Raw genomic sequence first — 21,178 nt, forward strand, 5'->3', positions numbered from 1 at the left:
GTGAGAGGAGCTCTTCAGCCACTTGCAGGCAGAGACTGATGAGGATTCTTGAATTAACCTTCCCTGTGGTGGGTAGCAGTTATTATTTTGGAGCACATCAATGGACTGGTCAGATGGGCAGAGCAGAGGAAAATGGATGTTCATTCTGAAATAGTGTGCGGTAATACAGTTGGGGAGGGCTAACAAGGCAAGGGATTATGCTATCAATGGTAGAACCCTGAAAAGTACTGAAGAGTAGCAGTGCCTTGCTGTGCATTTCCACAGATCCCTGAAAGTAGCAGAGCAAGTCAATAATGTGGTTTAGAAGCTATATGGGACGTGTGCCTTTGTTAGCCCAGAATATAAGAGCAGGGTGGTTTTGCTGAAACTGTACAAAACACTAATTCCTCTGTAGTTATCACAATCGCTCTTATCTCCTTTTTCGAAGATGGTCACAATCATAGCACCCAAGAAATCTGCTGACACACTTTCCTCCTTCCAGGTGAGGGAGTTGAAGTCATGTATTTGAGTTTAAAATTTGTTCTAATATTTTGGCAGGGATACTGCCTGTGCTCATGGCCTTGTTGGGTCTGAGCTATCAGGAAACTTTTTCAATTTCATGACGGGCCGCCACCACCTCAGAACAGGACCAGCATGGGCTACGCTAATGCCCTCAGAAAAATGGCATGGACATTTCTAGAACCAGCAGGGTGCATACTTACTGCAAAGCACTATCGTGTTAAAATATTCAATGCTGAACCCATGGTCAGCCACTTTTAGGGGTGGAGGTCTAATGGAAAGCCCCTTCATTCTCCATAATTCTCACATGGCAAATCTGAAAGATGGAAGCAAAAATTGGTGAAAATCTGTGCCTAACTATGGTTTTTAATCTTCATGATTTATTTCCTGTCATCAAGATTCGAGTAAAATATTTTACTCAATGAAAAGTACATTGAAATAAAAGTCCTACATGCTAAATATTAAAAGATTTCAAAACATTTCCCAGCACTGAGTTTGTATTCAATTTATTTCTTGAAGTGATTATTTTCAAGAATAAGATCAGATACTGTCGTGACTGAGTACATCCAGCTGGCTGTACTGTGCAGGAATGTTGTCTCAAAAATAAAACAGGGCAAAAGACCAGTGGAATTGCTGCATGTTTGGTGATTAACTAAATTCATTGTCTGGTTGATTCACAGACATTTTTTAAACAGCACAGAAGGAGGCCATTCAGCCCATTCTATCCACACAAAGTCAACAATGATCTGACTGTACTGATTCAATTTTCCGGCATTTCGCCACTTCCGGCATTTCGCCAGCCAATTGCTCGAGAGGCTACAGCAACAACAAGTGAATATTGCACCACTGCTTAAATGTTATGACAGTTTCTGACTCAATCACTCTTCCAAGCAGTGAGTTTCAGGCTCTCAACACCCTCTGGGTGAAAACTATTCCCCTCAGTATCTATGCCCTTTGTAATCTTATACACATCTCTTGAGTCTCCTCCCAAACTTCACTGCTCCAAGGTAAACAACCAACTTGTGCAATATTTCCTCAGAGCTTAGATCCTTGAGCACAAGCAGCATCCTGGTAAGTCAGCTCTGCACCCTCTCCAGTCCAATCAGATCCTTCCTATAATATGGTGACTACACTACGTGCAGCACTCTAGTTGTGACACAACCAGTGTTTTGTATAGTTCCAGCATAACTACCCTGCTTTTATATTCTGGGCTAACAAAGGTATCCCATATAGCTTCTAAATCACATTATCTACTTGCTCTGCTACCTTCAGGGATCTGTGGAAATGCACAGCAAGGCACTGCCAGTCTTCAGTACTTTTCAGGATTTTACCATTGATAGTATAATCCCTTGCCTTGTTCGCCCTCCCCATCTGTATTATCTCACACTATTTCAGAATGAACTCCATTTTCCTCTGCCCTGCCCATCTGACCAGTCCATTGATGTGCTCCAAATTAACAAAATAAAACTAAGAACTGTGAAAGCTGAAAATCTGAAACATAAACAGAAATTAATAAAGAACCTCTGAAGGCTTGGCAGCATGTTGGGGAGAAAGCAGAATTAATATTTCAGGCCCAGTGACACTTCTTCAGAACTACCATTCCATTTTTGAAGAAGGGCCACTGGACTTGAAACGTTAACTATGCTTTTGCTCCATTGATATCCTCCTACAGTTTTTGACTACCCTCTTCTCTACTCAGCACTGTCAGATTTTCATGTCATCTGTAAACTTTTTGATCACACACCCTACATTTAAGTATTCAATCGCAAAAAACAAGTGCCTCAGCACTGAGCCCTCCAAACTCCCACTAGAAACATTTCCAGTCACAGAAACATCCCCCTGCTTTCTGCCTCTTGGTTAATTTTGGACTAACATGCCACTTTGTTTGGATTGCTCAATTGCGAGGTTGGCCTTATTCTTCGCCCATGGATTGTTAATAAATGGTGGCCTCAACAGCAATGCTAGCATCCCATGAGCAAATAAAAATAAATGTTAAATTTCCAATAACAGGTTATTTCAAAATTAGTAAGTGTTGGGAAGTAAGTAACACGGAAACTAATTCACATTTCTATTGGATGAGTCAGTTTATTTTGTATCAGCCAGTTCATGACAATATACGAATTTTGAAAGTTTGCACATTTTCTTTGGTCAAAATACTAATAAAAACGTCTTGCTTTTCTTGACACACAAACCAGGGCCTACAAGAGTTAGAGCTGAACTCAACTGTCATAGTCTGAAGAAGGGCCCCGACCTGAAACATCAACTTTCCTGCTCCTCTGATGCTGCCTGGCCTGCTGTGTTCCTCCAGCTCCACACTGTGTTATCTCTGACTCCAGCATCTGCAGTTCTTACTATCTCTGTCATAGTAAATGCAAAGAGTAATGACCAGCAGGACCATGAAAAGTCAGTGGGATGTGGAGGAAACTGATAAGGATGACCACGGAATAGCTTTGCAAAAACCTTTGACATAGGAGACCTTATTCTAATGTATGCAGCACACACAAATTAAGAAATTGTCCCTATGTCCCATATATCACCAACGAAAATCAAATTTGCATATAAGACATTTTGGCAAATTGTTACAGTACAAAATGAGAGGAAATTAGCTCCATGCCCTTGTGTAGCCTACAGGATCTTGGATTGTCTTTGTGAATTGTGGTCACAAGTGAGCCTTTTAAGGTTATGCGATTCCTTCTGCTGATCAGGGATGACTATCATCAATCTGCAATGACCAATGGCATGGTCATGACTCCTTGTGACCAGATTTGTATCCCACACAGTTGGACAATGTATGCATTTCACATGCAGGGTGCTATGATTAGAGATGTCTTCAACCTGTAATGAGAAAGTGCCTGATTATTGCTCCTTAAAGGTCTTTCATGACATGCCACAGGAATGTAGAGAAAATGTGAAGAAGGATCCAGCAGCAGTATAGAGCAGCAAGGTGAAAGACTTCCAGACCAGCCCACTCAGCAGACCCCAGAGAGGGAAAACAGCAAGGAGGTAACTCCATGCAATGCTGAAAAGGATGTGAAAAGTAAAAAGCCTTCTGATGTATCAACTCAATGATAGAAACTGGAAAAAACCTTGCCTTTACCAGAACATTTAAATCACATGGAGGGCCCTGACTAGACAATGTATTAGATCAACAGGCAACAACATATTAGTAGATACAGCAATGCCTCAGGACTTTACAGCAGTACCAATGCCATTCTGAGGAAGGGTCACCGGACCCGAAACGTTAACTCGGTTTTCTCCTCCATAGATGCTGCCAGACCTGCTGAGCTTTTCCAGCAACTTTGTTTTTGTTCCCAATGCCATTCTCATTAGAACATTATAGAAGAAGGGCCTGCCAAATACAACGACATTATTTGGACTTTAACTCTTTTGGGTTGAGCCATAACACCATCGTTGACCAGGCAAAGTTTCATCAGGGTAATGGGAGTCCGTTGACTCTTATATAAATGCCTTGTAATGGCTCACTGTGATGAATTGTTCCTTAATACTACACAATCCCCAGCTTCTGATACAAAAATAGCACAATCCCAATAGAATCTAATGCTGCAGATTCAAATCCAACCATTTTCACAATAATTCAATATGTTTAGATTTATATCCTAATTAAAAGTTGTGAAAGTACTTTCAAATATATATTCCAGAAACTTTTTTTTTTCATTTTGAAATATTCAAACAAATACAGTTTCAACACATCTATAGTCTGGATTTCCCTTCCATTAGCTTACTGTAGGAATGGGAATAAATTCCAAAAATATGAGTCCACTTGCTACAGTTTCTCTGTGGGGCTATCCTTTGTTATATAATATTGGTATGGATCAGTAGTGCAAGCCACACAAAACATACTACCACTGGAGGAATTACTATTCTATTGAAGTATTTAAAAGGGTAAGAGCCACTAAGACTTGTAGCCTCTAAGATTGGAACCCAATAAGGCGTGGTGCCAGCTCTCTGGAGAGGTGGTAGAGGTAACTGGTTCTACCTTCACCACCTAGGAGCTGTCACACTACTGTAGGAGGCTTGAAGACATCACAAAGAGAACTAAGTTTTATCTTCCCAAGGCTCATATTGAACTCAAAATGTTAATTCTGTTTTTCTCTCTCTACAGATGCTGCCAGACCTTCTGAGTTTTGCCAGTACTTCCTGGTTTTATTTCAGATCTCCTGCATCTGCAGTACTTTGATTTTATTATAACGTATACCTTGGTTCTTCTGAAATGGGGAGGCGATGGCCTAGTGGTATTATCACTGGACTGTTAATCCAGAGACCCAGATAATGTTCTGGGGACTTGGGTTCGAATCCCCAGATGGTGGAATTTGAATTCAATAAAAATCTGGAACTTAAGAGTCTAATGATGACCATGGATCCATTGCCGATTGTTGGAAAAACCCATCTGGTTCATTAATGTCCTTTAGGGAAGGAAACTATCACCCTTACCTGGTCTGGCCTACATGTGACTCCAGACCCACAGCAATGTGCTTGCCTTGTAACTGCCCTCTGGGCAATTAGGGATGGCAATGAATGCTGCCTAGCCAGTGATGCCCTCATCCCATGAATAAAGAAAAGAAATACACATTCTCTACCACTCAGAGTCATTACCCACACTCTTGCCATTGTTACTGCTTTTCACCCAGCAACTGGGTAACAAGGGAACTCATTTCAACATGTGGCAATAAATGCAAACACACAAGCACATTCTTACCCAAAATCTCTTTGCTTATCTTTGAGTATAGTTCATGATAAAAGACTGTGTTTTTATATATTATCAGCATGACAGGCATGCGTTTTTACTGGGCAAATTATCTTTGCCACTCTGATATAGAGTCACACAGACTGTATCACACAGAAACAGACCCTTCAGTCCAACTTGTCCATGCCGACCAGATATCCTAAATTAACCTCGTCCCATTCGTCAGTCTTTGGCCCATGTCTCTCTAAACCCTTCCTATTCATATACCCATCCAGATGCCTTTTAAATGTTGTATTTGTGCCAGCCTCCACCACTTCCTCTGACAGCTCATTCCATACACGCACCACCCTGTGCATGAAAAAGTTGCCCCTTTTGTCCCTTTTATATCTTTCCCATCTCAACTTAAACCTATGCCCTCTAGGTTTGGACTCCCCTACCCTGGGAAAAGGATCTTGGCTGTTCACCCTATCCATCCCCCTCCATAAGGTCAGCCCTCAACATCCAATGCTCTGGGGAAAATAGCCCCAGCCTGTCTCTAATATTGTCCTCTCTAAAGGAGAAAGAGCCCACAACCATCAGCAAATAATTACGAGCTCTTGAATGAGTTGCGAAACTGAAAGTACAGGAGCACAATATTGCGCTAAGGTTCCAAACCAGACAAGTCGTAACTTTAGAACAGTTATATTACATCATGCCTCACCTTTAGACACTCTCTCTGTGTCCTGGAGTCAATATAGTGACTTCAGACTGTCAACTATGTATATCTAATGTACAGTAATATCAGTAAGCACAGAATCCAGACCATGCATTTAACTCTGTCATATTGTAGCTGTGTAAACTGTTAGTCTTATTAATAAACAACAATACATCTGTCTCAGCAAGATCCCTATTCTCTGTGGACTTGCATAGAACACCCTAAAGTGCATCACGGTGGCAGTGATACTGGTATTAACTAGCATTCAAAGCAAGTTGTGACAGTCATGGGCAGTAAGTGAATGCTAACGACTGAAAAGGTGGCAGCAGTGTGGCAATTTTGAAAAGCCTTTTTTTCATAAAAGTTGGACTGGACTTATTTATGGATATGTTGAACTTCTTTTTAATAAAATAAAAAGGCATCCAAGCAAGAGATTTTTGTGAATTTAACTCAATGGCTGTCTTAGAAATTACTGTTTGGATTTCACCCAGTCTCAAGAGAGAGGTCATGGAATGTCACACTTGGAAGGGTGTCAAGGAATCAAGAGACTTTTAAGTAAGAATTACAATGCAAAAACATGAAGAATTGCTGTAAGCTATATCCCCTAAAGGTGGACATAATGTGAGGTAACAAAAATCAATATGGGCAAAAGACCGGTCAGTGACTTCCCCCACCAGAAGACCATAAGATATAGAAGCAGAATTAGGCTATTCAGCTCATTGAGACTGCTCCATCATTTGAACATGGCTGATATGTTTCTCAAACCCATTCTCTTGCTTTCTCCCTGTAACCCTTGATCACCGTAGCAATCAAGAACCTATCAAATGTTGTCTTAAATACATTCAATGATTTGGCATCCAAAGCCATCTGCAACAATGTGTTCTACCGATTTACCACCCTCTGGCTGAAGAAATTTCTCCTCATCTCGGTTCTAAAGAGTTTCCCCTTTAATTTGAGGCTGTGCCCTTGGGTCCAGGTCTCTCCTACTCGTGGAAACAGGTTCTCCATGTCCACTTGATCCAGGCCTCTCCGTATTCTGTAAGTTTCAATCAGGTTCCCCCACGTCGTACTAAATTCAACTGAGTACAGACTCAGACTCCTCAACTGCTCCTTATATGACAAGCTCTTCATCCCAGGGATGATTCTTGTAAACCTCGTCTGGAACCCCTCCTTTCCCAGGACATCCTTCCTTAGATACAAAAACCAAAACTACTCACAACATTCCAAATGTGGTCTGGCCAAAGCCTTATACAGCCTCAGCGGTACATCTCTACTCCTGTATTCTTGCCCTCTTGAAATGAATGCTAACATTAATTTGCCTTCATAACTGCCAGCATGCTAACCTCAAATTAATTCAATCACAGAATGAGAAAGCAGTTAAGAGTCAGCCACATTGCTGTGGGTCTGGAGTCATACGCAGGCCAGACCAGGTAAGGATGGTAGTTTCCTTCCCTAAAGGACATTAGTTTTTCCCTGACAATCAACAATGGATTCATGGTCATCATTAGACTCTTATTTTTAGATCTTGTGGAATTCAAATTCTATCATCTGTTGTGTTGAGTTTCGAACCTGGGTATCCAGAACATTACCTGGGCCTCTGGATTAACAGTCCAACAATAATCCCACTACGGCATTGCCTCCTCAAGTCCCTAGTGCTTCAAATTTCTGAAGCCTTTCCCTATTTAGAAAATATTCTATCACCTCACTCTTTTATTGTATTCTACCTGCTACTTCTTTGGCCACTCTCCTAGCCTGTCCAAGTCCTTCTGCAGCCTCTCCACTTCCTCATCATTATCTGTTCTTTCACCTATCTTTTTGTCGTCTGCAAACTGAGCAACAATGCCCTAAATTCCTTTATCTAGATCATTAATGTTTGATGTGAATAGTCATGGTCCCAACACCAACATCTGTGGAACTCCACTAGTCATCAGCTACCATCCTTTCAAAGACCCCTTTATCCCTACTTCCTGTCTTCCATCAGTCACCCTCTATCCATGCCTGTACCTTGTCCCTAACACCTTGGCTCTTATCTTGTTTAGCAGCCTCCTGTCTGGCACCTTGTCAAAGGTCTACTGGAAATCCAAATAGCTCACATCCACTAGCTCTCCTTTTCTAACCTGCTTGTTATCACCTCAAAGAATTTGAACAGATTTGTCAGGCATGACCTCCCCTTGAAGAAGCTGTGCTGACTCAACCCTATTTTACCATGCACTTCCAAGTACTCTGCAATCTCAGCCTTAATAATAACTCTTAAAATCTTACCACCATACAAAGTCAGGCTAACCGGCCTACAGTTTCCTGTCTTCTACCTCCCTCCATTCTTAAACAGGGGTGTTGCATTAGCCATTTTCCAGTCCTCTGGGACCCTCCGTGACTCCAGTGATTCCTGAAAGATCAGCACCAAGGCCTCCACAATCTCCTCAGCTATCTCCTTCAGAAATCTAGCTGTAATCTTATAAACTCGTGTAATTTTCTTTCATGTTACTAGCTAGCTTACTCTCATATTTCATCTTCTCCACTTTTATTACTTTTTTTGTTGTTCTCTGCCGGCTTTTAAAAGCTTCCCAATCCTTTGGCTTGGCACTAATTTTTTTCCAGATTGTATGCTTTTTCTTTTGTTTTTGTCATCCCTGAATTTCCTTGTTACCCTTGGTTGCCTTGAAGTCCCTTCAGTATATTTTCTTCTTCCTTGAGAAGAATTTCTGCTCTGTATCCCAAATTACCCCAAGAAACTCCCACCATTGCTGCTACACCATCTTCTCTGCTAGGCTCCCCTTCCAATCAACTCTGGCCAATTGAGTAGTTACCTTTACTCAATTGTAATATCGTTATATCTGATACCAGCTTCTTTCTCTCAAACTGCAGGGTGAATTTAACCATACTATGGTCACTGTCTGCTAGGGTATCCTTCAATTCTGACTCATTGCACATCATCAAATCCAGAATTGCCTGTTCCCTAGTGGGGTCTATCACAAGGTGCTCCAAAAAAACCATCTCATAAACATTCCAGAAGTTCATTTGCTTGGGATCTGCTACCGACCTGATTTTAGAATTAGAACTGGAACTAGAACTAGATTTTATTGTAACGTGTATTCAAGTGCAACAGTATAGGAGTAAAATGAAAAGCATACAAAGTCCCCATTACTGGCACTTTATCTTAGGTACAAAGATACCTAGGTGCAATATCTTAGGTAAAGTAGAAAAATAAAGAAATAAAGTTATAGGGTCAACATTAAGTGCTGAGCCAAGGGCCTGGATTTGGGCTGTTCCACCCTAACACTGAGACCAACACCAGCATGAGGCAGTTGGTCAGCATCAAGTCCCTTTGCTGCACTGCCACCACAGAACTGTGTCGCCATTCTTCAGAGCCATCTTGTCTCTACCAACGGCACCACAGCCACGAGTCTGCGCTCGGCTGATCTCTGCAATGCAGCCGCTGCTGAAGCTGTTGCATAGAATCATAGAATCCCTACAGTGTGGAAACAAGCCCTTTGGCCCAACCAGTCCACACTGAACCTCAAAGCATCCCACCCAGAACCACTCCGCTATAACCTACCTAATCTACACATCCCTGAACACCATGGGCAATTTAGCGTGGCCAATCCACCTAGCATGCACATCTTTGGACTGTGGGAGGAAACCGGAGCACCCAGAGGAAACTCACACAGACACAAGGAAAATGTGCAAACTCCACACAGACAGTTGCCCGGGGGTGGAATCAAACCCGGGTCCCTAGCACTGTGAGGCAGCAGTGCTAACCACTGAGCCACTGTGCGTCCTACACCAGGCACTAGGCCAAACTCACCTCCCTGTACCACCACCAGGAACACAATCCTGCCTCCGTCTGCCACAAATTCCTCTCCTGCCATTGCCGCCGGGAAGAAACCAGGTGCGTTTGATACTGACGTCTACGTTGGTGAGACTGGGTGTCCGTTTCACTGAGTGTCTTCACCTGGTCCATAATGGCCAACCTAACCTCCCATTCACCGTCCATTTCAACTCCCCGCCCCACTCCCCCTCCGACATGTCTGTCCTCGGCCTCCTCTAGTATCGCAGCAACTCGGAACATAGATTGAAGAACAACAATTTATCTTCCCCCCGGGCACTCTGCAGCCCGAGGACTCAACATTGAGTTCTCCAATTTCAAACAACCCTCCCACCCATCCCCTGACTTCCATTCCAGCCCCGCATCCTCCCTTCCATTCCGTTTCTGACCCTTCATTCCAGCCACCGACCAGATTCATCCCTCCCATTGACCAACCAGGTCGTACCTACCACCAGTGTCCACCTATCACCACCATTCCGCCTCCCCCCATCCCTCTCTCTTCCCTTTATCTGTAGCTCCCCATAACCCCACATTCAGTCCTGAAGAAGGGTAATACCCGAAACATTGACTGCTCCTTTCCTCCAGATGCTGTGTCCTTCCAGCCTCATGCTTGATACTGAGCTCTCCACAGAAGGTAAGTAACGTTAAAGTAAGAAAAAAAAAAGCAGATAAAGAAGAAAGAAAGTAAAAGCAGATGCAGCAGATGAGCTCCAAGCTCGGGAGCCCACACTCTGCACTGCTACTCCGCTGCCATCTTGACCGGAAGTTAATTCTTTTTCCCGCCCAGTGTATTGAAGCCCCCATGATTATTGTAATAGTTCCTTTCTTACATGCCATTCCTATCCCCTGGTTTATTTTCGTCCCCAGATCCTAACTACTGATAGGAGTACAAAAATATACAAGAGAAGGGGTTATAAATCAACTGTACCTTTGGTGTGTCTGTGTACTAGTCTGGTGTTTTAGTGTCCCTGGGCTACACTGTGCTGTGAAGGTTACAGCTGAGAACGTCTACTGGACTCCCGTGCTTTGCATGAAAGCAGGACTGAAAATCTCTCACCCCCTGTCTGATTGCTGTAAGCAAGTCACCACTTGAAAGCCACAGAAAAATATAAAACCAGACAGCTTATTTTGTCTAATCTCAGAATTCCTACAAAGTGGAAGCAGTCCATCAATCCATTGAGTCCACATTGACCCTTTGAAGATCATCCCACCAAACATAACACCTACTCAATCCCTGTATTTTCTGATGGCTAATCCACCTAGCCTACACAGCCTTAGACACTATGGGCAATTTAGAACAGCAATCCACCTAACCTGCATATCTTTGGACTGTGGGAAGAAACCGGAGCACCCAGAGGAAATCCATACGTACACAGGCAGAACGTGTAAGATCCACACAGACAGTCACCCAATGGTGGAACCGAACCCAGGTCTCTGGCACTGTGAGGCAGCAGTGCTAACCACTGAGCCACCATCCATCAGTGGTGACAAGCCAACTACTCAACTGCTGGAGTAAATTCTACCTGAATCACCCAACTTAACAGCTGCAATGGTCCACTTTCTACTCCGTATAAACAGATTCTGGCATCATTTTTAACTGTTATATTTTTAATTCCTTCTCTTTCTAACCTGTGTGTACGTGTGCTGCATTTTACCTTTCCTCACATTTTCGTATCTAATAAACTCACTTTAACTTTGAATGAAGAAAACCTGGTTAAATTGGTTCCTTTTGAAAGGCAAGTACATTGGAATTGGGAAGTGCATTCTCCAAAGAAAGGATCCTTTAGTTTAAGTTATCCCTACACATCAACTGAGACCACAGTGTTGAAGTTTTCATCCAGCTCAGAATCAGTTGCCTGACCCAAAGAGATTCTAAATCACTTCTTTATATTGGTCAGCCAGGGCTTCCTGATTGGCCCAGGTTAACAAACTCAATCAAGGAGTTTGCAGTCAACAAGGTCCAGCTGGTTCTAACCCCTACACTCACCCAGGTACTGATCATAACACAAAAGTTCAAAGCTAGAGCTATAATTAATTGCAAGTTTGAAGCACTATAACCAAAAGTGAAGGCTGTAAACTTGTACTGAAGCAGAACGAGTATCACCGTTCAAAAACAAAGTTGCTGGAAAAGCTCAGCAGGTCTGGCAGCATCCGTGAAGGCAAAAACAGAGTTAATGTTTCGGGTCCTGTGACCCTTCCTCAGAACTCCTTCTTCAGTTCTGAGGAAGGCTCACCGGACCCAAAATATTAACTCTGTTTTTACCTTCACAGATGCTGCCAGACCTGCTGAGCTTTTCCAGCAACTTTGTTTTTGTTCCTGATTTACAGCATCCGCAGTTCTTTTGGTTTTTATTGAGTATCATAGTTCTCTCTTTCTTTCTTTAAAAAAATCACAGTTTGCAAAAGGCCCGTTAGATGCCTGGCTTAAAACTATAATGACAGTTTAAACGAGCTGAAGAACAGCCTTAATCTTAGAAAATGATGCTGGAATAATATACAGATAACAATCGTTTTCTATGCTAAAGAACATAAGAACAAATGAAATGGGAGCAGAGATAGGCCATCTTGCATCAAGCTTGCTCCAATGGTGGACTTAGCTCCACTTACCCACCCGCTCATGATAGCCCTTAATTTCTTTACTGTTCAAAACTCTATCTATCTTTGCCTTGAAATCTTTCAACAAGGTAGTGTCAACTGCTTCACCAGTCAGGGATTTCCATAGATTCACAACCCGTTGGGAGAAGAAGTTCCTCCTTATCTCATTCCTAAATCTGCTCCCCCTTATTTTGAGGCTATGTCTTCTAGTTCTAGTTTCACCCACCATTGGAAATAATCTCCCTGCTTCTATCTTATCTATTCCCTTCATTATTTTGCATGTTTTTATAAGATCCCCCCTCATTCTTCTAAATTCCAATGAGAATAGTCTACTCAATAGTCTACCCAGTCTACTCAATCTCTCCTCATAAACTGACCCTCGCAACTCCGGAATCAACCTAGTGAACCTCCTCTGCACCCCCTCCACTGCCAGTACGTCCTTTCTCAAGTAAGAGACTAAAACTGTACACAATACACCAGGTGCTCCCTCACCAGCAATTTATACAGCTGCAGCATAATCTCCCTGTTTTTAAACTCCATCCCTCGAGCAATGAAGGACAATATTCTATTTGCCTTCTTAATTACCTTCTGTACCTGCAAACCAATTTTTTGTGATTCATGCACAAGGACACCCAGGTCCCTCTGCACAGCAGCAGGCTGCAATTTTTTGCCTTTTAAATAATAGTCCATTTTGTTGTTATTGGATGACCTTATCTACATCCAGATGTCAGTTGATTTCACCATTTCCTTTGCCAAAATTGCATATAATGATTTTGAAAAGACACCAATATGTCACACTGGCACAAAAATGCACCTTTTAAGGGAGCAGCAACAAAAAGTCAAGAAAAGAAACAGAAAAAACATGATCCTGCAATACAAATTCTTATACTGATATACAGGTAGTTTTCCCATAACACGATAGTTGCATTCTGGTGTGACCTTGCGCTATAGAAAATCATCATAGAAAATCATGTTATAGGGAAATCGCTATACTGTAGAGCAGAAAGTTTGCATTATCCAAACAGTGTCTACTATTCATCAATCACGTTACAGCCAATTTGTGTTAACACACATTACAGCAGAACTACTTGTACATAGAGAGCATAAGGCTCCAAAAGAAATGTAGAAAACAAGTGGCTCAGTCATGGATTGGCAGTCCTTTGACATTCTATCAGAATGATAGTTGTTTAAGGAAATATTCAATCTGTACTTAATGGATCAGTGGATAGCTGAAAAAGAATGATAGGCAGTAAAACTATTTCTTGCTTTGCACCTGAAGGGTTAGAGAGAATAAAATCCTCCGGTACTTCTGACAATGACTTCAAAGTTCCTGACAACATTTTTCCGGTTTTTAAAATCAACTTAAAGTTTGAATCAATGGCGTTGACACATTGGCTGCCCAATTCAATGTGTTTGGTGTGCCTCAACAAACTGTGTCTGACAATGGTTTCTTCCAAGAATGAAAATGGGATGATCAACATACAATTTCCTCTCCTCGCTACCTTCAGTCAAATGGTCTCATGAACTACACTCTATATACTATAAAATCCATGATCATTTAACGTAGACTGACTTGCAAGATGTTGGATAACAATTTTAAATCTATGTGCTATTCCTCTAGGCAACAGTTTATCTTCATCAGCAGTTCCGATGTTTGGGAGAGATTGACTCAGTTCTTTCCTTCCACTCTCTCATTACCCAACCTTATGTTTATCATTCATAATTGGAACAAAAGGAGAAAATGATATCAGAGTATGACCAATGACCATATGGGGAATCATTCCAACTTGAACCAGGGCATTGCATAGGACTACAAGCTCATGAGTTCATGGAAAGTCATCACATCCCTGTGTCCAGCTTAGGTCATATGACAATGGTCAAATCCTAGGAAGAAACAGACAACATAACAAACCTGCATATCATCCATCACCCAACATAGGACAGTACTGAAGGTATCGTGTCAGATAACATATCTGTGACAAATGATACACATCCATCGATGATGACAGATGGCACACCACAAGTAAAGCAAAAATGTATCAGGACCAAACCTGGTCATGTCATATGTCCACCAAAACATTATGTGAATGTGTACAGCCAATGAGCAGAATCTTATAGGGGCCTGAAAGAAGTGGGCAACGGTAAAGAAGTGGCATAACCATGCAAGAAGTCCAGTGAGACCTACCTCAGTGTCAAGAGAAACTCTCTGCATCTTTTAACTAGGTTCTGGGCATGAAGGTGAGATTCTCACATGGTAGCGGAGAATTGTCTAATAGGGGTGATTATTGTATTTTTTATTCACTTATGGGATGTGAGCACTTTTGGCTAGGCTAGCTTTTCTTGCCAATCCCTAATTTCCCAGAAGGCAGTTAAGAGGCAAAAACATTGCTATGATCTGGAGTCACATGTAGATCAGACCAGGTAAGGATAGCAGATTTCCTTCCCTAAAGGACATTAGTTAATAGCCATACTAAATGCAGATTGACCTTATTAATTTGCAACTTTCTATTGAACCACCTGCTGCAAACAAACTAGATGCCACAAATTCTCCACATGGACCCCAGAACAGATACCTGGCAGTTTCACCATGCCATTTGCTCCAAAGGACCTCCATGTTGGACACTTGACACCAAAATCTCAGTGTCCACTCCATAGGCACCAACCACACACACACACACACACACATCCCGCATCCGTAGACATTGGCATCCAAAATGTGCCAGCCTCTAAGAACCCTCCGATCTGTTGGCTGGATGCTTCCAAACCTCAAGGCACAATGGCAACTCTCATTGTTATGCTGAAGCAAGGACACTGTATGTTCAGTGATATACATCCAGCTTGTGGATTGGATAAGGCTGCATCTCTCTGGGTTGTTCACTTGTTCTCTTAGTCCTCACTCACTTTGATGTCACCTCAATGCGCACAGCACCTTGCCTCACTTTACCTTGGCATGCCTTTTTTGCATCATGCCTCATAATGCTGTATTGCCTTGCTGTTTAGCACAAACACAAAGGTTAGAAGCTTACTATGGTTATAAGCAGCCCTCAGTCAAGGCCTAGCTCTGTTGGCATTAAAGTGGTTTTAACTACCTGTGTCTGCTTCCCTCTGATGTCTCTGCTTCTTCTTAAGTCTTTTACACTGCAGCAGGTTCTTCTCCTCGCTGGAACATAGGGTGCATCTGCCCACAGCTGCCCTCCTCTGAGTCTTTCTCCTCCTTTTCTCCTCATGGGTGGTCAAGCTTTCCCTCGTGCCTACTAGGCTGATGATAAACCCGGTTCAATACTTGCAGTCTGTAAGCTTCGATTTAGCCCTATGTGTTGTCCACGTTCCCTGTCATTAACTACAACAGCAGGCTGAAAAAGATAAATGAATGCACTTCAACATTAGGAAACTCTTGGAACTTCATCAGTCAATCCTTCTGCTGAACGCAGCCATTGTCCTATTGCCCTTGCACTGGCTCCTCATGTCTGGGGTAAGTCATTCCAAACATATTTCACCTGCAACCGGGGAAAATGGCACGGGCAACGTACAATATAACTCTATTGTTTTGTAAGATGTGAACTGGCCTTGAATTGCATTTCTTTTAGAAATGCCAAATCGGCCGCCAATTTGGTGATTGCCAGACTTCTATATTATTGGTGACGGGTGTGATGATTTCAGTTGGCAATGCAATGCCATCTTTCAGAACTTACTTCATCATGAGAGGAGGGGGCAACATACCCGATATTTGATGTTTTACTGTGATACGCACATATAAATATTATACATTTAATTGAATTATGCATTTCAGATTTATGTACGTCTACTCCTTTTATGCAAAACTTTACAATTAAATGAGAGCCTTCAAATTTGATGTTTTATTCAATTTTCATTTGTTTATTTACCCTAACCCTGACCTTATTTGTATTGTATGATTTCTGTCTTACTCCATAATGACACATTATCCTTTGTCTTATTTAATCATACTGCCCTTATTGAACACCATGTTGCTTCTTTTTTCCATGTGTGGAACACCACAAGAGTTCAACTAATAAATTGTTCAAAATAATCCTACATCTGCACACATTTCCTGTCAACTCTAATACATTTTTACGTCTATCATGTTGATGGAAATTGGCTGTGTGAACTTAACACACTGTACTTATAATTTTCTGGCAGCAGAAACAATTCTTCAGCACCCATGGCAAAACGACAAGTTTAAATAAGCAGTTTCCATTGAAAACGTGGGGGACATAAGAATTTAAACAAATATAAAGATAAGGACATTTTTGTATTTAATTTTTAAATTTAAAATTAATGCCATTACTCTGGTCTAAATGTTTGAAGATGTAGTTCTTTTGGTTATACCTTTGAAATACAATTGAACTAGAGCCATTTTACAGGCTTTAGATGAAATTGGGGCCAATGATTATGTGCACAATTTTATTAGCTGTTTAACATTAATGTTAACATCAACAAGAAAATATGCAGAAAGGCTTGCAGTTATATACTCTTTTTGTCATAAACACTGGACATTGCAAAGTGCTTTAGAGTCAATTAAGGACCTTTGAACAATAAGTTGTTTCCATTGTAATGCAGGAAACATGGCAGCCAATTTATGCAGAACTATCACCCACAAATAGCAAAGTAATAATAACCAGTCTTTTTTTTAGCTCTATCGTTTGTGCAATAAATATTGGCCAGGTCACCAGGGATAACTTCTCTGCTTATCTTCAGAATAGTTCTTCGGGATCTTTTTTTACAAAAAGATAGGGTCTTGCTTTAACGTCTCATCCAAAAGATGGAGTCTCCAAATATGAAGTGCTCCCTCAGTCCAGAGCTGGAGCATCAGGCATGATTTTGTGCTCTATCCCGAGAGATCAACTTGAACCCCCAGAACTTGTGACTCAGAGACCGAGTGCTACTGATATCAATGTTAAGACTGGGAAAATCCCCATGGAACTTGCCATCACTTAATAATAGAAAAAACATGTGAATATTTCTCATGTTTTATTGCAGGTCTTCTGCCAAATAAATGTTAGTGCTATGCATGTTTCCCACATTTTTCAAAACCCCTCCATGTAAGAAAATGAATGAAAAGTTAAATTAAACATGTTCAAGCTGCCTTCTTTGTACATCAAAGAATTTCTGTTTCTGGTTGCTGGTTGTGGATGGGTCCTGTCTATTTCCCATTTCAAAAAGCTAACCATCCTCTAAAGGCCTCCTGAAATTAAAATAGTCTCACTCCTAGATTTCCCATCCATTCTACCAGATTTCTGCTTTTGTTGTTTAACAGTGCCGATCTAAGTTTTCACCTTGACCCAACTCCTCTTTGGTGCATAATTCATGAGGCTTTAAATTGTCTTTCAATATTTTTAAAGATAAGAGACTAAATGTTGTGGAGGAACAAAGAGATTTAGTTATTTCCATGTATAAATCCCTAAAAGCTGCCACACGGAAATGAAAAGTAATGAAAAAGGCTCGAATTTGGCTTTTAGCCCATTGGCTGCCGGAGTACAAATGGGAGCAAATTATACTTTAGTTGCACTGAAGTTTGGTCATAAAGTATAAGAGCATACAGATGATGTTGAACTTTTACAAGACATTTGTTAGCCCTCAGCTGTGCAGTATTGTGTATAGTTCCGTGCGCCACATTATAGGAAGGATGTGACCACACTGGGGAGATTGCAGAAAGATTTACAAGAATGGTCCTAGGGACACGAAATTTCAGTTATGAGAATAGATTGAAGAAGTTGGGACTGCTATCATTGAAGGGAAGAAGGCTGAGAGGAGATCTGACAGCGGTTTTCAAAATCATGAGCTGGATAGAGTAGATAGAGGGAAACTGTACCTGTTTTGAAAGGATCAAGAATCGCGGGGCTCAGATTTAAAGAGAATTGCAAAAGCAGCATAATGAGAGAAAACAACTTTTACACACATAACAGTTACAGCCTGGAATGCACTGCCTGGAAATGTGATGGAGGCAGGTTCAACTGAAACATTCAAGAGGCTGTTGGATGAATATTAAAACAGAAATAATCCATATGGATATGGGGGAAAAGCAGGAAGTTGCCAATAGGTAATAATACGATTATTACCACAAGACATAGGAACAGGTGTAGTCCGCTTGGCCCCTCAAGTCTGCTCTGCCATTCAATAGGATCATGGCTGATCCGACATTACTTGCCCCGACTTTCCTGCCCTTTCCCCGTAACCATTGCTTCACCTATTGATCAAGAAGCTATCTAACCATCGTAGCCTTAAATGTACACAAGGACTCTGCATCAACCCTCTGACCCACCTCCACAGCTCTCTCTAGCAAGGAGTTCAAAGACACATAATCCTCTGTGAAAATAAATTCCTCCTCATCTCATTCTTAAATTGATGTCCCTTTATTCTGAGACTATGCCCTCTGGTCTTCCACAAGGGAAAACATCCTCTCAGTATGTACCCTGTCATGCATCTTAAGAATCCCATATGTTTCAGTTAGATCATCTCTCATTAAACATTCCAATGAGCACCAACCCGTTCAGCCTTTGCTCACAAGACAATTCCTCCATCTCAGGGATCATCTGAGTGAACCTCCTCGGAATTGCCTCTGATGAAACAATATATTTCTTTAAATAAGGGGACCATTATTGCTCATAATACCCCAGATGTGGCCTCACCAAAACCTTGTACAGTTGCGTCAGACTTCCCTACTCTTGTACTCCAAGCCCCTTGAAATAAGGGTCAACATACCATTCACCTTCCTGATTACCTGCTGAACCAGTGTGTTAGCTTTCTGTGTTTATGCACAAGTACCTCAAGTCTCTTTATGTTGCAGCTTTCTGCAGTTTTTCTCCATTTAAATAATACTGTTCTTTTGTTCTCTGATCCAAATGAACAACTTCACATTTTCCCAGATTATACTGTACCTTCCAAATTTTTGCCCACTTAATTAACCTATCAATATCTCTCTGTAAACTGTTTGCAACTTGCCTTTTCATCTATTCTTATGTTGTCTGTAAATTTGGCTATAGTACTTTCTCCTCCTTCCTCCAAGTCATTGGTATATGTCGGAAACATTTGTGGTCCCAGCGCTGAACCCTGTGGAACCTCACTGGTTAAAGGTCACCAACCTGATAAAAACAACTTATCCCCACTACTGTTTCCCGCCCATTAGCCAATTCTCCATCCAGGCCAATATACTGCTTCAAACACTGTGGGCCCTTATCTTATCACTTAACCTTTTATGAGGTACCTTGTTGAATGCTTTCTGGAAATCGAAACACAAACCATCTACTGGTTCTTTTGTATCCGCTAATTGAAACTAACCAATTAGTCAGATTTTACTTTCATGAAGTGAAGCTGAGTCTGCTCATTAAATTAGAATTTTCCACATGCTTTGCTATTATTTCTTTAATAATTGATTCCAACATCTTTTCAACAATACATGTTAGGCTAATCAGCCCATAATTACCCACTCTTTGTCTCCTCCCTTTTGAATATGGATGTCACATTGGCCGTTTTCCAATCCTCTGGTATTTTTCCAGAATTCAAGAATTTTTAGAAGATGGTAACCAATGCATCCACTACCACTATAGCTACTTCTTTGAGGATCCTAGCATAAAAGCCATCAGGGCAAGGACTTACTTGCCTTTAGTCCCATTAGTTTGTCTAATAATACTTCTTTGATGATGGTGATGGTACTCAATTCCTTGGAATGTTCAAAGTATCTACTACTTTAAAGACTGATGCAAAATATCTATTTAGCTCCTCTGCCATTTCCTTGTTCTCCAAAACCATCTCACTGAATTCATTTTCTTAAGGAGCCTATGTTCACTTTGACTTCTGTCTTAATTTTTATATACTTAAAGAAGCTCTTATTGTGAGATTTTATATTCCTCACTAATTTACCCTTATAGTTTATTTTCTCTCTTTATCATATTTTTAGTCCTCCTTTCCTGGAATTTGAATTTGTGCCAGTTTTTAGGGCTATCACTGACTTTTGCTTCCTTATATGCTTTTTCTTTCAATTTAATACTCTCCTTAACTTTCTTGGGTCGCCACTCTCTCCTTAGTGGGATATATTTTACTGAGTATCATAAATCACCTCCATAAATGTCTGCCATTACTTCCTTACTGTCTTTCCTGCCTGTTTAGTCCACTTTATCTAAATTTATCCTCATTTCATTGTAATGCCCCTTATTTAAATTAGACAGTTATTTTTGACCCAAGTTTCTCTCTCTCAATCTGAATATTAAATTCTATCATGTTATGATCACTATTCCCTAGGGGATCTTTTAATCTCAGGTCATTTATTAAACCTGCCTCATAACCAATACCAGATCCAAGGTAGCCTATTCCATAGCTCGATGACATATTGCTCTAGGAAATTACCCCAAAGGCAATCAATGAATTTGTTGTGGTAGCTACCTTTTTCAACTTGATTAATCCAATCAATATGCTCTTTTATTTTTATATGCTTCTATTATTTGTGTGGCTACTGTTTGGGACTCTATATAATATTTCTATGCAGGTCTTCTTTCCCTTTTTTTATCTCCACCCAAATGGATTCAACATCATCCAAGCCGGAATCATCTCTTACAAATTTCCTCATTTCATCCCTTATTAACAGTGATACACAACCACCTTTTCCTTCGTTCCTATTTTTCTGCAAGGTCAGATATCCCTGAATGTTAAGTTCCCAGTTCTGATCTCCCTGTAATGGCTCTGTAATGGTGAAGAGATCAAATCCATTTTCCTTGATTTGTGTAGCCAGTTCATCTACCTTATTCTGAACACTTCATGCATTAACATAAAAAGCCTTGCCTTTCTGCCATTTTTAATCATCCTAACTTGTTTTTGTCCTGTGGCCCTGCACGCCTCTCACTTTTGA

The 21,178-nt window shown here is 41.1% G+C and overlaps 1 long non-coding RNA gene across 1 annotated transcript in view; it reads right to left on the minus strand.

Moving 5' to 3' along the window:
* Positions 1–743: 743 nt before the first annotated feature.
* The window catches only part of LOC125483026, a 21,995-nt gene continuing 1,560 nt past the window's right edge, over positions 744–21,178 (minus strand). The window contains exons 2-3 of the long non-coding RNA XR_007262020.1: positions 15,408–15,671; positions 744–814 (exon numbers count right to left, since the gene is read on the minus strand). This is a non-coding gene — a long non-coding RNA (uncharacterized LOC125483026). The remainder of the gene's footprint in view (positions 815–15,407; positions 15,672–21,178) is intronic.

This window comes from Rhincodon typus, chromosome 4, assembly GCF_021869965.1.
Source record: "Rhincodon typus isolate 14 chromosome 4, sRhiTyp1.1, whole genome shotgun sequence".
Taxonomy (NCBI): Eukaryota; Metazoa; Chordata; class Chondrichthyes; order Orectolobiformes; family Rhincodontidae; genus Rhincodon; species Rhincodon typus.